We start from the raw sequence: 19,340 nt of genomic DNA on the forward strand, positions 1-19,340 counted from the left end.
GCATATAAGGAGTTTAACTTCTTCATTACCAATTTGGATGCCCTTTATTTCTGCTTCTTGCTTTATTGCTCTAGGTAGAACTTCCAACACAATGTTATATAGGAGTGGTGATAAAGGATATCATCGTTTTGTTCCTATTCTTGAGGGGAATGTTTTCAGCCTCTCTCCATTAAGAATGATGTTGGCCTTTGCATATATCCTCTTTGTTATGTTGAGAAATTATCCTTCTATACCTATTTTATTGAGAGTTTTTATCAGGAATTCATTTTGGACTTTGTTGAATGCCTTTTCTGCGTTGATTGAGATGATCATGTGATTCTTTTCTTTCCTTTTTTTTGTGAGGTGGATTATCTTGATTGATTTTCTAATGTTCAACCATCTTTGCATACCTGGTATGAATCCTACTTGGTCGTGGTGTATTAATTTTTTTGATACGATGCTGAATTCTATTAGCTGGAATTGTGTTGAGGATTTTTCGCATCTATATTCATGACAGATATTGGTCTGTAATTTTCTTTTTTTGTTGAGTCTTTGCCTGGTTTTGGTATCAAGGTTATGGTGGCTTCATAGAATTAATTCAGAAGTATTGCTTCCTTTTGTATTTTCTGAAATAGTTTGAGTAGTACTGGTGTAAGCTTTTCTCTGAATGTTTGGTAGAATTATCCAGTAAAGCCATCTGGGCCAGGGCTTTTTTGTTGTTTTTGGCTTTTTTAAAAAATTACCTTTTCAATCTCTTCTCTTGTTATGGGTCCATTCAGATTTTCAGCATCATTTTATGTTCATTTGGGTAGGTAGTGTGTTTCTAGAAATTTGTCCATTTCCTGTAGGTTTTTAAATTTGTTGGAGTATAGTTTTTCATAATACTCTGTTATGATCCTTTTTATTTCAGTTGGGTCTGTTGTAATGTGGTCCATTTCATTTCTTATTTGGGTTACTTGTGTCCTCTCCTGTTTTTCTTTTGTCAGTTTGGCCAGTGATTTGTTTTGGTTTTGTTGATCCCTACAAAGAACCAATTTTTGGTTTTGTTGATTCTCTCTATTGTTTTTCTATTCTCTATTTCATTTATTTCTGCTCTGATATTTATTTCCTTTCTTCTGATGGCTGCAGGGTTCTTTTGCTGTTCTCTTCCTATTTGCTCAAGTTGTGTAGTTAATGTTTTGATTTTGTCCCTTTCTTCTTTTTTGATGTGTACATCTATTGCTATAAATTGACCTCTGAGGACTGCCTTTGCTGTGTCCCATAGGTTTTGGTGTGATGTGTTTTCATTCTCGTTTGATTCTAGGAATTTTTTTTATTTCATCTCTGACTTCTTGTATTACTCAGTGGTTTTTAAATAGGATGTTATTCCGTTTACATGCAATTCATTTTTCTCCTTGCTCTTCCTGTTGTTAACTTCTACTTTGGTGGGACTGTGGTCAGAGAAGACACTTTGTATTAGCTCAATGTTTTGGATTTTGGTGAGGGTTGCTATGAGGCTTAGGTGTTTTCTATTCTGGAGAATGTTCCATGTGCGCTGGAAAAGAATGTGTACTGTGCAGCTGTTTGGTGGAGTGTTCTATATATGTCTATGAGGTCAAGTTGGCTGATTGTGCTCTTTAGCTCTTCTGTATCTTTGCTGAGTTTCTTTCTAGATGTCCTGTCCTTTACTGAGAGTGGTGTGTTGAAGTCTCCTACTATTATTAGAGAATTGTTAATTTCTCTTTTCAGTGCTGTTAGAGTTTGCTTTATGTATTTTGGAGCCTTGTCATTGAGTGTGTAGATATTCTTGAGTGTGTCATTGAGTGTGTAGAGTTCTTTAACTCTTCATTTAGCACTTCAGGTTCCAAGAATGATGTTTGTCTCTGTTTTACTTAAGTTTTTCAGATCTTTGCTGTGGAGGAACTGCGTGGTGCTTCTGTCTATGGAGCCCTATTGGCTGGAAGTCCTCCATCTTTTACTCATGACTTTGCAACAAGAGTATTAGGCATGTTATTATCCTCATCGGCAATGGAAAAATAAGAAAAACGAGTACTTACTGTGTATAACTGTGGTCCTAGGCACAGCACATGCAAAAAAAGAAAGAGGGAAGGAGAGAGGGAGTGAAAGGAGGGGAAGAGGGAAAGACAGGAGTGTAATTCTTCCTTTAAGGGTTGTTATGGGTTAATTCATGTTTTCCCAAAATATATGTTGAAGTCCTAACCCCTGGTACCTATGAATGTGACTTTGTTTGGAAGTAGGATCTTTGCAGATGCAATTAGTCAGGATGAGGTCATTAAGGTGGGCTGTAATCTTTTTATGAACCAGTGTCCTCACAGGAAGAGACACATAGAGACATGCAGGGAGAACACTGTGTGAAGATGGAGGCAAAGACTGAAGTTTTAATGCCACAAGCCAAGAAACACCTAAGGCTACCAGAAGCAGGGACAGTCAAGAAAGGATCTTCCCCTAGAGCCTTCAGAGGCAGCATGGCCCTGCTGACACCCAGAATTCAGACTTCCAGCCTCTAGAACTGGGAGAGAATAAATTCCTGGGTTTTAAGCCATTTAATTTGTGGTACTTTGTATGGTGGCCCTACAAAACCAATAACAAAGGCCTTACAAAGTATTTGAGGACAAGGACATGGATTCTTTCCCTAAAACACCACTAAGACTGCCTTCACTGAGGTCATCTCTGACCTTCTGATTGCCAGTCTCAATAAATGATTCCCAGTGCTTTGACACCACTGCTTCCCAGATTACACCTTTGATCACCTTTTTGCTCCCCATATTTTTTCTCAGCAATTTCATCTAGTCCCATACGTCCTCTCTCGTGTTTGATATGTCCCAGGTCCATCTCTTCAGGTCACACCTGCCTTATCAGTTACTAATTGGGCATCCGCTCTAGGACATTCCCACAGGCACCTCAGACACCATATGTCCAAATTTTATTCTATCCTCATTCCTGCCTAACCTGTCTTTCTTCTGTCTACCTTCTTCTGATTAATGGCATCCCTCCAACTCTGTCACTTAGGCTGGTGGTCATTCTATTAGTAGCTCCCCTTCACAGAGCTTCCATTCCCTCTCACTCTTTGCAGCTAACCCAGCACTGTTGTTAGCTGCTGTCAAGTCGGCTCCTGATTCATGGTGACCCTGCATACAACTGACCAAAATGCTGCCTGGCCCTGTGCCGTCTCCATGTTTGGTTGTGAATTGGACCATTGTGCTCCATAGGGTTTTTACAGGCTAATTTTTGCAAGTAGATCACCAGGCCTTTCTTCCTAGTTTGTCCTCATCTGGAAGCCCCACTGAAATCTGTTCAGCCTCATAACAACACAAGCCTTCACTGACAGACTGATGGTGGCTGCATATGTGGCGCATTGGCTGGGAATCAAACCCAGGTCTCTTGAATGTAAGGTGAAAATTCTACCACTGAATCACCACAACCCAGCACGCTGTTGTTAGGTGCTGTTGAGTCGGCTCTGATTCATAGTGACCCTATGTACAACGAACAAAGCATTGCCAGGTCCTGCACTGTCCTCAAAGTTGTTGCTATGTTTGAACCCATTGTTGTAACCACTGTGTCAATCCATCTTGTTGAAGGTTCTCCTCTTTTTTGCTGATTTTACCAAGCAGGATGTCCTACTCCAAGGATTAGTCCCTCTTGATAATGTGTCCAAAGTAAGTGAGAAGAAACTTCTCCATCCTTGCTTCTAAGGAGCATTCTAGCCATACTTCTTCCAAGACAGATTTGTTCACCTTTTGTATGCATATGAGGCAAAACCCAGCACTAAGTCCTATCAATTCTATTCCCTATGAAACCAGATTGGAAGGCATTGAGGAGGGAGTGGAAAGTACCTCCGAGGAGGCAAGGAACATGGACTAGTCCTTCAGGAAACTTTGCTTTGGTACTGAGAAAGTGAGGCAGGAGCCAGAGGGAGGGATCACAGTGGCTCCGGGAGAACCAGGAGGAGCCCTTCTACACATGTGTGGTTACATCGATAGAATGAATTTCAGAGCCAAATTCATTTCAGATCAATAAATATTTACTCGACACTCAGTCTCTACTTCACTGGGGCACATTACATGAGAGTATGATGATAAAGAGCAGTTCTACTCAGAGAGTTTGCATTCTAAGTGTGTTAAGCGCAAACAAATAACAATAATACAAAGCAGATTATGGTGTTCACAATAGGGGAAATATTCAAACAAAGGGACAATTGCAACTGGTTGAAGAATATCAGGATAAGGAAGAGGTAACATTTGAGAAGAACTTAGAAGTTTGGGCAGGAAAGGGAATCGGGGAAAACACAATAAATGAAACAATAAGCCCAGGGTCCAAAGGTAGAAAGTTTTGGTGTATATGGGGAAAGTAACCCCTTCTGAATAGAAGAGTAATTCCCAAATGGCAGCCCTTGGACCAGCCCTATCAAATTATGTGGGAAAGACTTAAAAAATACCACTCATTGACTCACCTCTGGAAATATCAAAACAGGTATTCTTGACAGAATCCTGTGAATTCACATTTTAACAAACTATATAGGTGTATTGTTCCCCATCCTCTGGTTCTCAGCTTCCCTGTCTATAAAATGGGATAATAATGACAAATAAGTTCATATATGTAAAGCATTTAGACCAGTACCTGGCACATAGTCATACCAGTATGCAACAGTTACCACTGAGTTAGTTGATTCTGACTTGTGACCCCATGTGTGTTAGAGCAGAACTATGTTCCATAGGTTTTCTTTAACTGTGGCTAATAGAAAATTTTTAATTTTATCTTTTTGGTGAAAATGTACACAACATACACCCATTCAACAATTCCTACATGTACAGTTCAATGAAATTGGTTACATTATTCACAGTCACCATTCTCACCATCTCTATCTGTATTGTTTCACCACCATTAACTTACTTCCCCCTTAAACTTTTTTGTTGTTCTTCATTAGGTGAAAGTTTACAGAGCAAATTAGTGTCCCATTAGATAGTTTGTACAAAAAGTATTTCATGACCTTGGTTTCATTCCCCACAATGTGTCAGCACTCTCCCCATTTCTGTACTGGTTTCCTCATTTCTTTTAGTCCTGATTTTTTACCCCTTCCTGCCTTCTTGGCCTTACTTTTGGGCAGAGTTTGTCCTTTTGATCTCCTATAATTAATTGTTCTAAGGAGTATGCTCCTCTCGGGTGTTACTGTTTATCTTATGGGCTTATCTATTGTTTGGCTGGGGGGCTGGTCTCCAGGAATGGTTTTAGTTTCAGGTCAGAAGGGTTTTCAATGGCTGATGTTTTGAAAGTATATCACCAGGCCTTCTGAAGCGCCTCTGGGTGGACTCAAATCTCTAAGCTTTTAGTTAACAACCAAGTGCATTAACCATTTGGACCACCCAGGGACTCCAGCACATAGTCAGTGTTACATAAATGTCTGTTTTTTGTTATATTTAGGTAATGGCTTGATGGGGAATAAGTTCTTAAAAGTAAGTTGAAGCCTGTTGCAGATACCGATAGTTGTTCTCTCAAATTTAGTCTCCCTTTCTTCCAGAATCTCCACAGGGCCACCTAGAATAAAGACTCCATTTTTCAGCATCCCTTGCAGCTAGGCGAGGCCATGTGATTAGGTTCAGGTAAACAAGGATAGGTGGAAATACCCTGTGGCAGTTTCTGGAAACTTCTTTAAGCCAACATGTGCCCTTTGTCCTTTCTTCTTTGTCGTTTCCTCTGTTCTGCTGCATGAAACATAGATGTGATGGCTGCCATCTTAAAACATGAGGATGCTGGCCAACTACCAATGTCAGAATGGTGAGCTGGAATGGCATGGATTGTTAAGGAGTTCATGGAGCACAGTCTTCCTACACCTGTGAACTGTTTCCCTTCGGACTTTTACATGAGAAGGAAATAAACTTTTGTGTTTTTAAACCACTATTATTTTGGGTCTCCACTACCCATCTGTCAGTTTCTTGTACTGTGGTGACTTGTGTGTTGTTATGATGCTGGGAGCTATGCCACTGATATTCCAAATACCAGCAGGGTCACCCATAGTGGACAGGTTTCAGCAGAGCTTCCAGACTAAGTCAGACTTGGAAGAGAGGTCTGGTGATCTACTTCTGAAAATTAGCCTATGGAAACCCTATGGATCACAAGAGAACACTGTCTGACTTGCTTGCTTTGGACATGTCATCAGGAGGGATCAATTGCTGGAGAAGGACATCATGTTTGGTGAAGTAGACAGCCAGCAAGGGTGAAGAAGACCTTTGGTAAGATGGATTGGCACAATGGCTGCGACAGTGGATTCGAACATGCTGGCAATTGTGAAGATGATGCAGGACCAGGTACCATTTCTTTCTGTTGTATATAATGTGGCCATGAATTGGAGTTGACTGGATAGCAGCTATCTATCTATGTCATTATCTTGGATCAACATGTTGAACTGCGGCCAACCTAGTCTTAACCGATAAAGAACACGGGTACAGGCAGAGTATATTGAGTTAGGCATTGAACGTCATATTATGATGTTTAATTTGTAAGTGATCTGTTGAAGGTTTTGAGTAACACAATGGGAAATGCACTTTAGGAAGGTTAAGCTTTTAGTCATGTAGTAGAAACGAAAGAGCCCAGGGGTGGAGAGAACAAATAGGAGACTGATATAGTGAGCAGAACAGGAGGCAAGGATAGTTTTGAGTAGACAATGATGGTGAAAATGGAAAAGAGAGACTAGATGGTAGAATCTGTGTTAAAACAGACCCAATTGCACTATGCAGCCTACTGGATGGCTCAGTGAATACATGGGCAAGAGAAAACATGACTTCAAGGTTGGAGTCTGAGAAGTTTGGAGGCTGGTTCAGTGGTTTCTGGAGCTGGTTAGTACTGGTCTCTTCCTGACTTGTACTCAGTGCCATCACATTGGTAGCTTGAAATTGGTCATGGTAGGAGTATTTACACCATGAAAACCAGCAAATGCTAGAAACCAGGACTTTTTCTTTCCAGTCCAAAGAGTTAGTTTACCAGCTCACCACTGAATTCTACTGCCCAAAATGTGGAAGTCAGGAGGGAGGGCTGGTTTAGGGGACATGATAAGCATCATTTTAGCCATAAGAATTTGAGTGTTGGCCAGCTACAGGGTGGCTGGAAACTTGAATTTAGAGACACACACAGAGAGAGGAGTACTGAAGCTGTAGGTGTGAATTTTCAAGGTGAGAGTGCGGACCAAAGAGAAAAGGGCAGAGAACAAAGCCCTAAAGAATATCTCTTTAGTGCTCTGCAAGAGGAAAAGGAACCAATGTAAACACAGATGAAACAGTCAGAGAAATAGTGAGAAAAATAGGAAATTTTCATGTCATGGAAATCAGGAAGGGATATGAGCTGAAGCAAATGAGGACTGAGAAAAGGCTGCTGGATATGGAGATTAGAAAGCCAGTGGAGGGTGATGTTTGTAGAGTTATAGCTGCAAAGCCAGATTCCTCCCAGTCTCGATCCAAAAATATCTAGCTAATTTATACAGCATCCAGCAAAACTTCTAGCGCATTGCAGACTATAAATAAATGCAATTTGATGCATATTATACATGCAAACTACTTTGGAGATTACTTGACCATGTCTAAAGAAATTGAGTCCATTTACTGATCTTCAAAACCACATAAAGGCTGAGGCTATCTAATTCACCATGAGCTGCAAAGTGATATAGGGTGGGGTGGGGATTCTGTGTGGTGTGTGTCTTGGCCCACATGCTTGCAATGCCATCTATTGACTAAGGAGATAAGTCTATCTGTATGCAGGGGTTGTGGAGCTGCCCACGCTGTGTGTGCATCAAGGCTGCCCTTTGATTGAGGCTGATGATGCTAGAGTCTCCACTAGCTCGATCCATGGCTCACTCCTAGCGTTGGCCTGCAGCGATCACTGTCTTTGGTTGTTCAACGTTGACCTCTACGTGCTATAACTGTGGTGGTTTTTTTCCTGCACTTCAATATACCCAGAGTTGTACATGAAAGTTTCTTAAAGTATATATATTTTTAATGGTTACCTGCCCCTGAGTGTTAGGAAAGTGGAGAGGTGGGAGAAGGAGAAATCACATTTACAGAATACTCACTATTTCTTTATTAATTTAACAAATATTCATTGATCACCTCTAATTGCTAGACCTTTTCCATCTCATGTCTTTCTTCCAACAACCTTACTGGGAGGGTATCATCTTGCTAATTTTACAGACGAGCACTACTGTTCTCATTCATTCCCAGTGTGTGTTGGAGAGCAGGCTGTTTTCTAGGACTGTATGATGAATGAGGGGTCCCTGGGTAGTGCAAATCGTTAACGCACTTAGCTGCTAACTGAAAGGTTGGTGGTTTGAATCCACCCAGAGGTGCTTCAGAAAAAAGGCCTGGCAATCTACTTCTGAAAAATCAATCATTGAAAACCCTATAGAGAACAGTTCTACTCTGACACGCATGGAATCACCATGAGTTGGCTCAATAGCAACTGGCTACTGGTATGATGGGTGATTCTTTCTTGCCATTATGTAGGTTTGACTCATAGCTGACCTACAGATAATGAAATTCTCCAATACTCTTGATATAACATCCTCAATTGGACATCGTCTATAGTCCAACACCTAATCATGTTCACCTACTAATGGATTCAGTAAAGTCTGCTTTCCATAACAGGCTGTAATTCTTTCTATACCTGGGTTCTTGGCATAGAAATATAGAACTTGGAAGACTGGCTCAAGACTGGCATCATTCTACATTCATTCATTCAACAAAGACATAATGAACTCTTATTCTTCTGATTGCAGGGATTGTAGAATTGAATAAACCCTTCCCCCTTCCCTCAGATGTTCAAGTGTTGCATAGCAAGGCCAAGATTAGAAAGTAGACCCCTCTGAGCCCAAGTCAAAATCAATCAGCAAATACTTAGTTTATTGTATAACCTACCGTTTCCCTGCAGTTTTGCTTTTTGTTTATCCTCACACTATTTCCTCAATTTGCCTCATATCATATCAGCTCCCTTCAAAAGCAGGTGTCTTGAGAGCTGGGACTGTGTCTCATGTGACTTTGTATCCTCAAAAACTGGCACAGTGTCTGGCACATAAAATGCTCAACAGATGTGTATTGTATTAATGAGTGAGCACAAGAAGAGTTTGCTAATTAGTATTAGGATTAATCTTTTATAGATATCATACATGAGGCCCCAAAAGTTGATTTGTCAGTAGTTTTGAACATGGTCGAATTCAGATTTTCTGATATCGACATAATAACTCTTTATAAAATTATTTGTTTATTTACCTTTGGACCCCAGGTGTACAGGGTTGAATTAAACATACTCCTTGGATCATAGTTCACTAACATCATCATTCTGTGCAAGGCCTCTGTCTTTGTTATGTTTTATTTTTTGTCTTGTTTTCCTCATTTTCTATGCCCTGTCCCTAGATGCTTACTCTAATTTTTATTTAAATCCTCAGATATGTATGTATTTTTGAAGAATATATGTTTGGACTCTGTAGATAGGTGCTTAATTTCCAAGCAGTTTGAGATTTTCTGACTTTTTGTTATTGATAAAAGAACATAATACATTGTAAGATTTCAATCCTTTGACATTTACTGAGGCATGCTTTATGAACAAGGATTTGGTCTGGTCAAAGAGTAAAATCCTTCAGTCTGCTGAAAGTGAAAGCAAAGAATTTTATCGAGAGATATGTAACTCGCAAATTGGGCAGCATTCAGTTCTGAGAACAAAATGCTCTGAACTACAGAAAGAGGGTGGGGCTATTTATACAGAAATATCAGCAACTTATTTAAAGAATATTCTGATTGGTTGATATTTACTTCATTTTGGTTACAGTCACAAGAAAATTACAGGATGCTCATAAGATCCCTTACTCAGGGTATATCTTGCTTAATATCAGTTAATTCTATCTTTTGATATTTTGCTTATATAAATTGCACTACCTTTACTGAGAACAGAACAATCTTAGGAAAAACAATTTCTGGGGACACACTGTGTAAGCAATCTTCTGATAACTATTGAGGCAAGGTTTCTCTGGAACATTCTTAACCACAAAGAAAAATATTTTCTGACTCTTCCTAGATTGGAGCCCTGGCTTCACAGTGGTTAAGAGCTATGGCTGCTAACCAAAAGGTCAGCAGTTCAAATCCACCAGCTTCTCCTGGGAACCCTATTGGGCAATTTTGCTGTGTTCTATAGGGTCGCTATGAGTCAGAATTGACTTGACAGCAATGGGTTTCTGTTAGATTACTTCTGTACAAAGGTTAACTATTGTTAGGCAAAAGAAATACATTCTTTAAGTAAAATGGAGTTTATATTCAGTAAAATGGATTTTATGTCAAACCATTTTAGTCATGCCAACCGCCTCAGGTTTTTGGATCTTTAGGGTACTCCTACACAATCCCCCCTTTTGATCAAGGATCTGCATAGAGTTTTTAAAATCACAATTATAAGAGTGCCTTCTTCTTCATGGGCTAAGTTATTTCATTTCTTACATGGCTGCACACTTTAGTGAGCATTTAAGACTCCAGGCATTATTTATAACTGGGCACCATCTAGTCTTCCATCTTTGTCATGCCATAGCTTGGCCCTCTGCTTCTGTGATGTTTAAGGTGGGGTATAGGCAATATTTTTATAGGCAATATTGAGAGGAAAAATGACATGTATTCTATAGGATATTCTAAATTGTGAGACTAAGTCTCTCAGACTCTTCAAAACCATGATATTAGTAGTAGTAGAAGTGAAAGCATTGGATATATGTATCATGCAGCATTTAATTATACCAATAATAATAATAAAAGTCAGGAAGGGTGTGTGTCAGGGTTGTATTCTTTCACTATACCTATTCAATCTGTATGCTGAGCAAATAATAGGAGAAGCTGGACTATATGAAGAGGAACAGAGCATCGGGATTGGAGGAAGACTCATTAACAGCCTGTGTTATGCAGATGACACAACCTTGCTTGCTGAAAGGGAAAAGGACTTGAAGCACTTACTAATGAAGATCAAAGACCACAGCCTTCAGTATGGATTGCACCTCAACGTAAAGAAAACAAAAATCCTCACAACTGGACCAATGAGCAACATCATGATAAACGGAGAAAAGATTGAAGTTGTCAAGGATTTTATTTTACTTGATTCCACAATCAATGGAAGCAGCAGCCAAGAAATCAAAAGACGCATTGCATTGGGCAAATCTGCTGCAAAGGATCTCTTTGAAGTGTTGAAGAGCAAAGATGTCACCTTGAAGACTAAGGTGCGCCTGACCCAAGCCATGGTATTTTCAATTGCCTCATATGCAGTGAAAGCTGGAAAATGAATAAGGAAGACCAAAGAATTGAGACCTTTGAATTTTGGTGTTGGCGAAGAATATCAAATATGCCATGGACTGCCAAAAGAATGAACAAATCTGTCTTAGAGGAAGTACAACCAGAATGCTCCTTAGGAGCAAGGATGGCGAGACTGTGTCTTACATACTTTGGACATGTTGTCAGGAGGGATCAGTCCATGGAGAAGGACATCATGCTTGGCAGAGTACAGGGTCAACAAAAAAGAGGAAGACCCTCAATGAGGTGTATTGACACAGTGGCTGCAACAATGAGCTCAAGCATAGTAACGATTGTAAGGTTGGTGAAGGAGCGGGCACAGGGTCGCTATGAATTGGAACCAACTTGACGGCACCTAACAACAACAACAAACCCGGTCTGCAGTATAGCTCTAAACCAAGATCCAAGGCTAGAATGAACCAACTAAATATATCTAAAAAGGGTGATGGAGCAAGGCCAGGTGGCTTGCTGGTGAATTTTTGTTGATATCTTGTTCTACTTTACTGTGGTATTAATCAGGTGAACCAAGAATTATTTGCAATGGTTCAGACTCCTCTTTGTTGAGCTATAATAAAATCTAATACTATTCTATGATCCAAAACAACTTTGACCAAATATTCTAAAGATTTCTGTTGTGCTGACATGCCAGCTTCAATATCTTCAGCAATTTTAGTTATTGTGGCTGAGAGGTTATGGATAGACATTTCTAAATCAACAAGTCCATAAGTTGGGATAAGGGCTCTAAGAAATGTATATCTGCACCTGAAATTTTCAGCTAAAGGATTAGTACTTTGGGGTCTTGTCTTATAGACTCTTTTGGATCTTCTCCTTTCTAATAGTTTTAAGTTTTGTGCCCAGTGGGTACTCTCATCATATGAAAATTAATGGTAAAGGGGGCACAGAACTATTGTATACCAGTATACCAGTTGTCATCGAGTTGATTCTGACTCATAGAGACCCTACAGGATAGAGTAGAACTGCCCCATAGAGTTTCCAAGGAGCGCCTGGTAGATTTGAACTGCCAAGTTTTTGGTTAGCAGCTGCAGCTCTTAACCACTAAGCCACCAGGGTTTCTGAACTATAGTATAGTAGAAGCCAATAGATTTGATTTTTCATGCATAATTTGTGGGGAAGGGTGACAGATCCAGCATTCGGTCAAGTTACTAGCACTAATTATTGGTTGGGCTAGTCTAACAAATGTATTTTCTTTCTAAGCATTAGGGTAAATCACTGAAAAAAGTAGTATAAAATCTAAACAACTCTTCATTGTGAATAACATTACCAAAGAATAGGACCACAAGTGTATAGTAGGCTATTAACATAAGAACAGCTATGATTATTAGACAAAGTCCAAAGAGTTTAGTAACTTGCATGAAGTCTTGTTCTGTGATTTTGGGATTAGCTGTCTACTTCTGTAGTCATCTGCTTCTGGTCATGAAGGTATTTAAATGTGATTTTTAAGTCACCAGAGGCCTGACAAGTCCAGGGAGGTGTCTTAGTCCTCTTAAGTTGGGATAAATGAATCACAGGTTTAACCCCACAGGAATTGGTGAGACGAATTAAGCATGGTTCTTTTTTTAAGTCCTATATATGCCATTTTTGTTGAAATATTTTTGCAAGCATTTCCATTGAATCAGCAAAGTAAAACTTATCTGCAGATGATAAACTTAAAAGTGGCTATGGTTAAATTATAGTAATAATAACTCTTAAAAATTAAAGACTTTATAGGGATTAAAAAACTAATGCAAAACCAAATAAAGTCAATTAAAAAGAAACTTTCGACAAAAATACCTTTAAACATAATGATTAGCCTTATTTTCAAAGAACTTCAGATACAACACATAATAATCTTGAGCCATAATACAAAATAGTCAGAATATACTAAGAATATTTTAAGATTATCAAGTTTATAAACATCTGAATAGTAATAAACATGCTATGGGTAAATTATGTGAATTCTTCAGTTGAAACTATTGGCTTCAATAATGTTAGATTCAAAGGAAACAAAATTACAATTAATTTAGCAATTGAAATAATAAAATGATGACAATGTTATGTACTTATTGTCTAATATTAGTAAACATCACTGGCATATAAATTTTCACCCCCCCAAACAGCCGGCACTTCTCTTGACTTGTCAACACATTTGATGTAATTCATAACATATTAAGTAATCCTTTCATAGCCCTTTTAGTTTTATAAAACAGAAACAAATCTTTCGTGACTTTCCTATAATGTTTCAAAATTGTCAGGGGTTTATCATAGGTCACCAAGGAACAATACTTGAGTTATTTAACCAAATATCTTGAAGGTAAAAACCTTAGCTTTTTCTGAAGCAGTGAGGCTTGGTTTTTGACTCAGGAATTTATTCTGTTGTACCTTTGCTTTCTAGGCAGATTGCACAAAGAATAAAATTAACTCTTTATCCCAGAATCAAGGAAAATTTTGTTAACAGCAAGAAACTCAATTCATTGTTTTATATGCTATTTAACATTAAACTTCTTTTTTAGAAAACAAATGCTTATGAATAAACCCATTGAACCTTTAGTTACAGCAAACAAGAACTTCTACTGCATCAAAAAAATAAAAGGAATTATTAAACAAATTAAAAGACAAATTTCTTGTCTTTGTTGTATATCTCCCATAGCATAATCCCTCACGTGATGAAAAAAAAAAAGAAAAAGAACATATTCATTACTACACCCAAATACACATAAATATACCCTTTTCTCTCTGGAATTAGTTTAGCCTTCCTTCAGCGTAACTTTCTATTTAACCTTCTTCTAAGCTTCTGCAACTTTCTATATCCATCCAAATTCTTTTTCTATGTTTTTCCCTTTCTTATCTTGTAACAACCAGTCTCTTTTGATGAGATCCTGGAAACTGATTTTAAGTTGACATATTACAGAACATAAAAAATTTTGTCAGAACTAATTCATGTTCATTGTGTTATTAGGCACCTTCTAGTCGGTTCTGACTCATAGCAACCCTGTGTACAACAGAACAAAATATCACCTGGTCTTTTGCCATCCTTACAATCATTGTTCTGCTTGAGCTCGTTGTTGCAACCATTGTGTCAATACACCTCATTGAGGGGCTTCCTCTTTTTCGCTGACCCTCTACTTTACCAAGCGTGATGTCTGTCATGGATTGAACTGTGTCTCCCAAAAACGTGTGTCAACTTGGCTAGGCCGTGATTCCCAGTATTGTATGATTGTCCGCCATTTTGTCATCTAATGTGATTTTCCTATGCACTGTAAATCCTACTGCTATGATGTTAATGAGGCAGTATTAGAGGCAGTTATGTTAATGAGGCAGGACTGAATCTACAAGATTAGATTGTATTTTAAGTCAATCTCTTGAAATATAAAAGAGAGAAGCAAGCAGAGAGACAGGGGACCTCATACCACTGAAAAAGCAACACCGGGAGCAGAGTATAACCTTTTCACCTGGGGTTCCTGCATGGAGAAGCTACTAGACCAAAGGAAGATTGAGGACAAGGATCTTCCTCCAGAGCCTACAGAGAGAGAAAGCCTTCCCCTGGAGCTGGCACCAAGAATTCAGACTTCTAGCCTACTAGACTGTGAGAGAACAAATTTCTCTGTCTTAAAGCCACCCGCTTGTGGTATTTCTGGTATAGCAGCACAAGATGGCTAAGACAGTCCTTCTCCAGGAATGGGTCATGCCTGATAATATGTCCAAGTATGTGGACAAAGTTTTGCCATCCTTGCTTCTAAGAAGCATCCTGGCTGTACTTATTCCAAGACAGATTTGTTTGTTCTTCTCTCCATCTACAGTGTATTCAATATTCTTCACCAACATCATAATTCAAAATGTCAATTCTTCTTAGGTCTTCTTTATTCATTTTCCAATTTCTCATGCATATGAGGTGATACAAAATACCATAAGTTAGGTCAGGTGCACCTAGTCCTCAAGTGACATCTTTGTTTTTGAACACTTCAAAGAGGTCTTTTGCAGGAGATTTGCTCAGTGCAATATGTCATTTGATTTCTTAACTGCTGCCTCCATGGACATTGATTGTGGAGCCAATTAAAATGAAATCCTTGATAACGTCAATCTTTTCTCCATTGATCATGATGTTCCATTTGTGAGGATTTTTGTTTTCTTTATGTTGAGGTGTAATACATACTGAAGGCTATAGTCTTTGATCTTCATCAGTAAGTGCTTCAAGTCCACTTCACTTTCAGCAAGTAAGGTTGTGTCACCTGCATAACGGAGGTTGTTAATGAGACTTCCTCCAATCCTAATGCCGTGTTCTTCTTCATATAATACAGCTTTTCAGATTATTTGCTTAGCATACAGACTGAGTAAGTATGGTGAAAGCATACAACCCTGATGCACACCTTTCCTGATTTTAAACCATGCAGTATCCCCTTGTTCTGTTTGAACGACTGCCTCTTGGTCTATGTACAGGTTCTTTATGAGCACAATTAAGGGTTCCGGAGTTCCCGTTCTTCGCAATAGTATCTGTAATTTGTTATGATCCACACAGTTGAATGTCTTTGCATAGTCAATAAAACGGGTAAACATCTTTCAGCCAAGATCCATCTGACATCAGCAATGATAGCTCTTGTTCCAAGTCCTCTTCTGATCTGGCTTGAATTTCTAACAGTTCCCTGTCGATGCACTGCTGCAACCACTTTTGAATGATCTTCAGCAAAATTTTACTTGTGTGTGATATTAATGATATGGTTCAATAATTTCCACATTGGGCTGGATCACCTTTCCTCAGAATAGGTTGGCCAGGTAGCTGTCTTCCAAATTTCATGGCATAGATGAGTGAGCACTTCCAGTGCTGCATCTGTTTGTTGAAACATCTCAATTAGTAGTCTACCAATTCCTGGAGCCTTGTTTTTCACCAATGCCTTCAGTGCAGCTTGGACTTCTTCCTTTAATATAATTGGTTCTTGATCATATGCCGCTTCCTGAAATGGTTAAACGTTGACCAATTCTTTTTGGTACAGTGACTCTGTATATTCCTCCCATTTGGTTTCGACACTTCCTGTGTCATTCAATATTTTGCCCATAGAATCCTTCAATATTGCAAGTCCAAGCTTGAATTTTTTCTTCAGTTCTTTCATATTGAGAAATGCCAAGCATGTTCTTCTCTTTTCTTTTCTAACTCCAGGTCTTTGCACATTTCACTAAAATACTTTATTTTATCTTCTCAAACCACCCTTTGACATCTTGTTTAGCTCTTTTACTTCATCATTTCTTTCATTTTCTTTAGTGACTCAACGTTCAAGAGCAAGTTCCAGAGTTTCTTCTGACATCCATTTTGGTCTTTTCTTCCTTTCCTGTCTTTTTAATGATCCCTTGCTTTCTTCATGTATGATGTGCTTGATATCATTCCACAATTCATCTGGTTTTCAGTCATAGTATTCAATGCATCAAATCTATTCTTGAGATGGTCTCTAAATTCAGGTGGGTATATTCAAGGTCATATTTTGGCTCTTATGGATTTGCCCCAATCTTCTTCAGCTTCAACTGGAACTTGCATATGAGCAATTAATAATCTGTTCTTCAGCCCCTGACCGTGTTCTGACTGGTGATATTGAGCTTCTTCATTGCTTCTTTCCACAGATGTAGTTGATTTGATTACTGTGTTTTTCATCCAGTGAAACCCACATGTATAATTGTCATTTATGTTGCTGAAAAAAGGGTTTTCAATGAAAAAGTCACTGAACTTGCAAAATTGTATCATGCAATCTCTGACATCATTTCTATCACCAAGGCCATATTTTCCAACAGCTGATCCTTCTTGGTTTCCAACTTTCACATTCCAATCATTAGTAATTATCAATGTATCTTAGTTGCATGTTTGATCAATTTCAGACTGAAGAAGTTGGTAAAAATCTTCAATTTCTTCATTTTTGTCCTTAGTGGTTGGTATGTAAATTTGAATAATAGTCATATTAACTTGTCTTCCTTGTAGGCCTATGGATATTATCCTATCACTGAGAGTGTAGTACTTCAGGATAGATGTTGAGATGTCCTTTTTATGATGAATGTGGTGCCATTCCTCTTCAACTTACCATTCCCGGCATAGTAGACCATATGAGTATCGAATTCAAAATGGCCAATACCAGTCCGTTTCAGCTCACTCATGGGTAGGATATTGGTCTTTATGCATTCCATCTCATTTTTGGCGACTTCTGGTTTTCCTAGATTTGTACTTTGTACATTCCACATTCTAATTATTAATGGATGTTTGCAGCTGTTTCTTCTTATTTTGAGTCATGCCACATCAGCAAATGAAGGTCCCGAAAGCTTTACTCCATCCATGTCATTAAGGTCCACTGTACTTTGAGGAGGCAGCTCTTCCCCAGACACATTTTGAGGGCCTTCCAACCCAAGGAGCTTATTTCCAGCACTATATCAGACAGTGTTCCACTGCTATTCATGAGGTTTTCATTGGCCAATTTTTTCAGAAGTAGACTGTCAGGTCTTTCTTCCTAGTCTGTCATGGTCTGGAAGCTCCACTGAAACCTGTCCACCATGGGTCACCCTGTTGGTATTTGAATTACCAGTGGCATAGCTTCCAACATCATAGCAACAGGCAAGCCACCACAGTACAACAAAGTGACAGATGAGCAGTGGTCATGTTCTTTAATTTCTGTGAATATTAAGACTATGCAATTTATATAAGCATTTATTTATCACTGAATCAATCAGAATAAATTCTTTGAAGAAATTATTATCTAATTTAATAATACTATCTAGAGGTGGGAAATTATATTTTTATAACCTTCTCTTTGAATGCTTTATAGGATGCTCTAGTGAAGTAATTTAAAATAATTTGTCTATTTTTTAAGGCCTTGTTATACCAATCAAAATAAACAATTTATCCTTTTTCAGCACACTTTTCAAATGGACTGATTTATATTAAAGATTCTGAAAGTAGCTATTAAAAGCCCTGCCACAAAAGAGCAGTTTTTCTTGGAAGAGAAAAGAACTGATATTATAGACAGCCATATAAAGAACACCAGCCGTGCTTCCAAGTTGGCATGAGGCAGAAACTCAGACACAGCACTCTAGATTAGGGGCAAATCCTCAGGGAAAAAAAAAAAAAAACTAAACAGAAAAACAATGTAAATTCACCTGTCTGTAAGATCAGCTCAAAAACCAGGTTTATAAAATACCACACAAGCCAAACATGTGGGGAATTCATTTTCCTAAAATGTATAGAGTATTTCTTGGATGAGAGTGACTCAATTCAACAGAAAAACAGTTCATAACTTGTCAAAGCCTCAGATGCCGGCATATCAGACCCTTTGACAAAACTTGAGCATCAAACAAAAGCTTCCCAGACGAAAGACAACACAAATGGCAACTCATTTTCCTAAAAATGGAAGGAAAAAGAGCAGATGGACACTCATTTTCTGAAATTGATCACTGAAATTCTAAATTACGTCTACTATATTTAACTTACCACCACTAGTTCATCAGTTTGTTTTACTGTGGTGGCTTGTGTGTTGCTGTGATGCTGGAAGCTATGCCACTGGTATTTCAAATACCAGCAGAGCCACCCATGGTGGAAAGGTTTCAGTGGAGCTTCCAGACTAAGACTAGGAAGAAAGACCTGGCAATCTACTTCTAAAAAAATTGGCCAGTGAAAACCTTATGAATAGCAGGTGCGATGGTTAAGATTGTGTGTCAAGTTGGCCAGGCCACGATTGTCAGTGGTTTGGCAACTATATGACATTGTGATCACTTCCATGTTGAGATTTGATGTAATGTGATCACCCCCATCATGGGATCTGCTGTGAGTAGCCAGTTAGTTGGAAGCAGGTTTTCTTGGGTGTGTGGTCTGCACCAAACATAAGTGGACATTCTGGCAAGGCTCATGGGCTTTTGTTCTCTCTGGATTCTGCAGCTGGCTCCAGTTCTCCTGACCTCCAGTTTTTATGACTTCAGCTAGCAGCTTACCTGTGGTCTTGCCTGCTGATCTTGGGGTTCATCAATCTTGGCAGCCTGTGAGCAAGAGCCCTGCTCTCTGACCTGCCAATCTTGGGTTCACCAGCTCCTGTAGTTACAAAATCAGGA

General features: G+C 38.8%; 1 long non-coding RNA gene across 4 annotated transcripts in view; it reads left to right on the forward strand.

Annotated features, from left to right (window-relative positions):
• The window catches only part of LOC111751346 (uncharacterized), an 82,845-nt gene that overhangs the window by 53,291 nt on the left and 10,214 nt on the right, over positions 1-19,340 (forward strand). For 2 of the 4 annotated variants that reach the window (XR_010318222.1, XR_002786428.2), the window contains one exon: positions 6,134-15,168. The exons of 1 other annotated variant lie outside the window; for it this stretch is intronic. This is a non-coding gene — a long non-coding RNA (uncharacterized LOC111751346). Of the gene's footprint in view, positions 1-6,133; positions 15,169-19,340 lie in introns of those variants that run through there. One more of the 4 variants, XR_010318223.1, reaches the window with a different exon arrangement.

Source organism: Loxodonta africana, chromosome 17 (assembly GCF_030014295.1).
Source record: "Loxodonta africana isolate mLoxAfr1 chromosome 17, mLoxAfr1.hap2, whole genome shotgun sequence".
In the NCBI taxonomy this organism is placed as follows: Eukaryota; Metazoa; Chordata; class Mammalia; order Proboscidea; family Elephantidae; genus Loxodonta; species Loxodonta africana.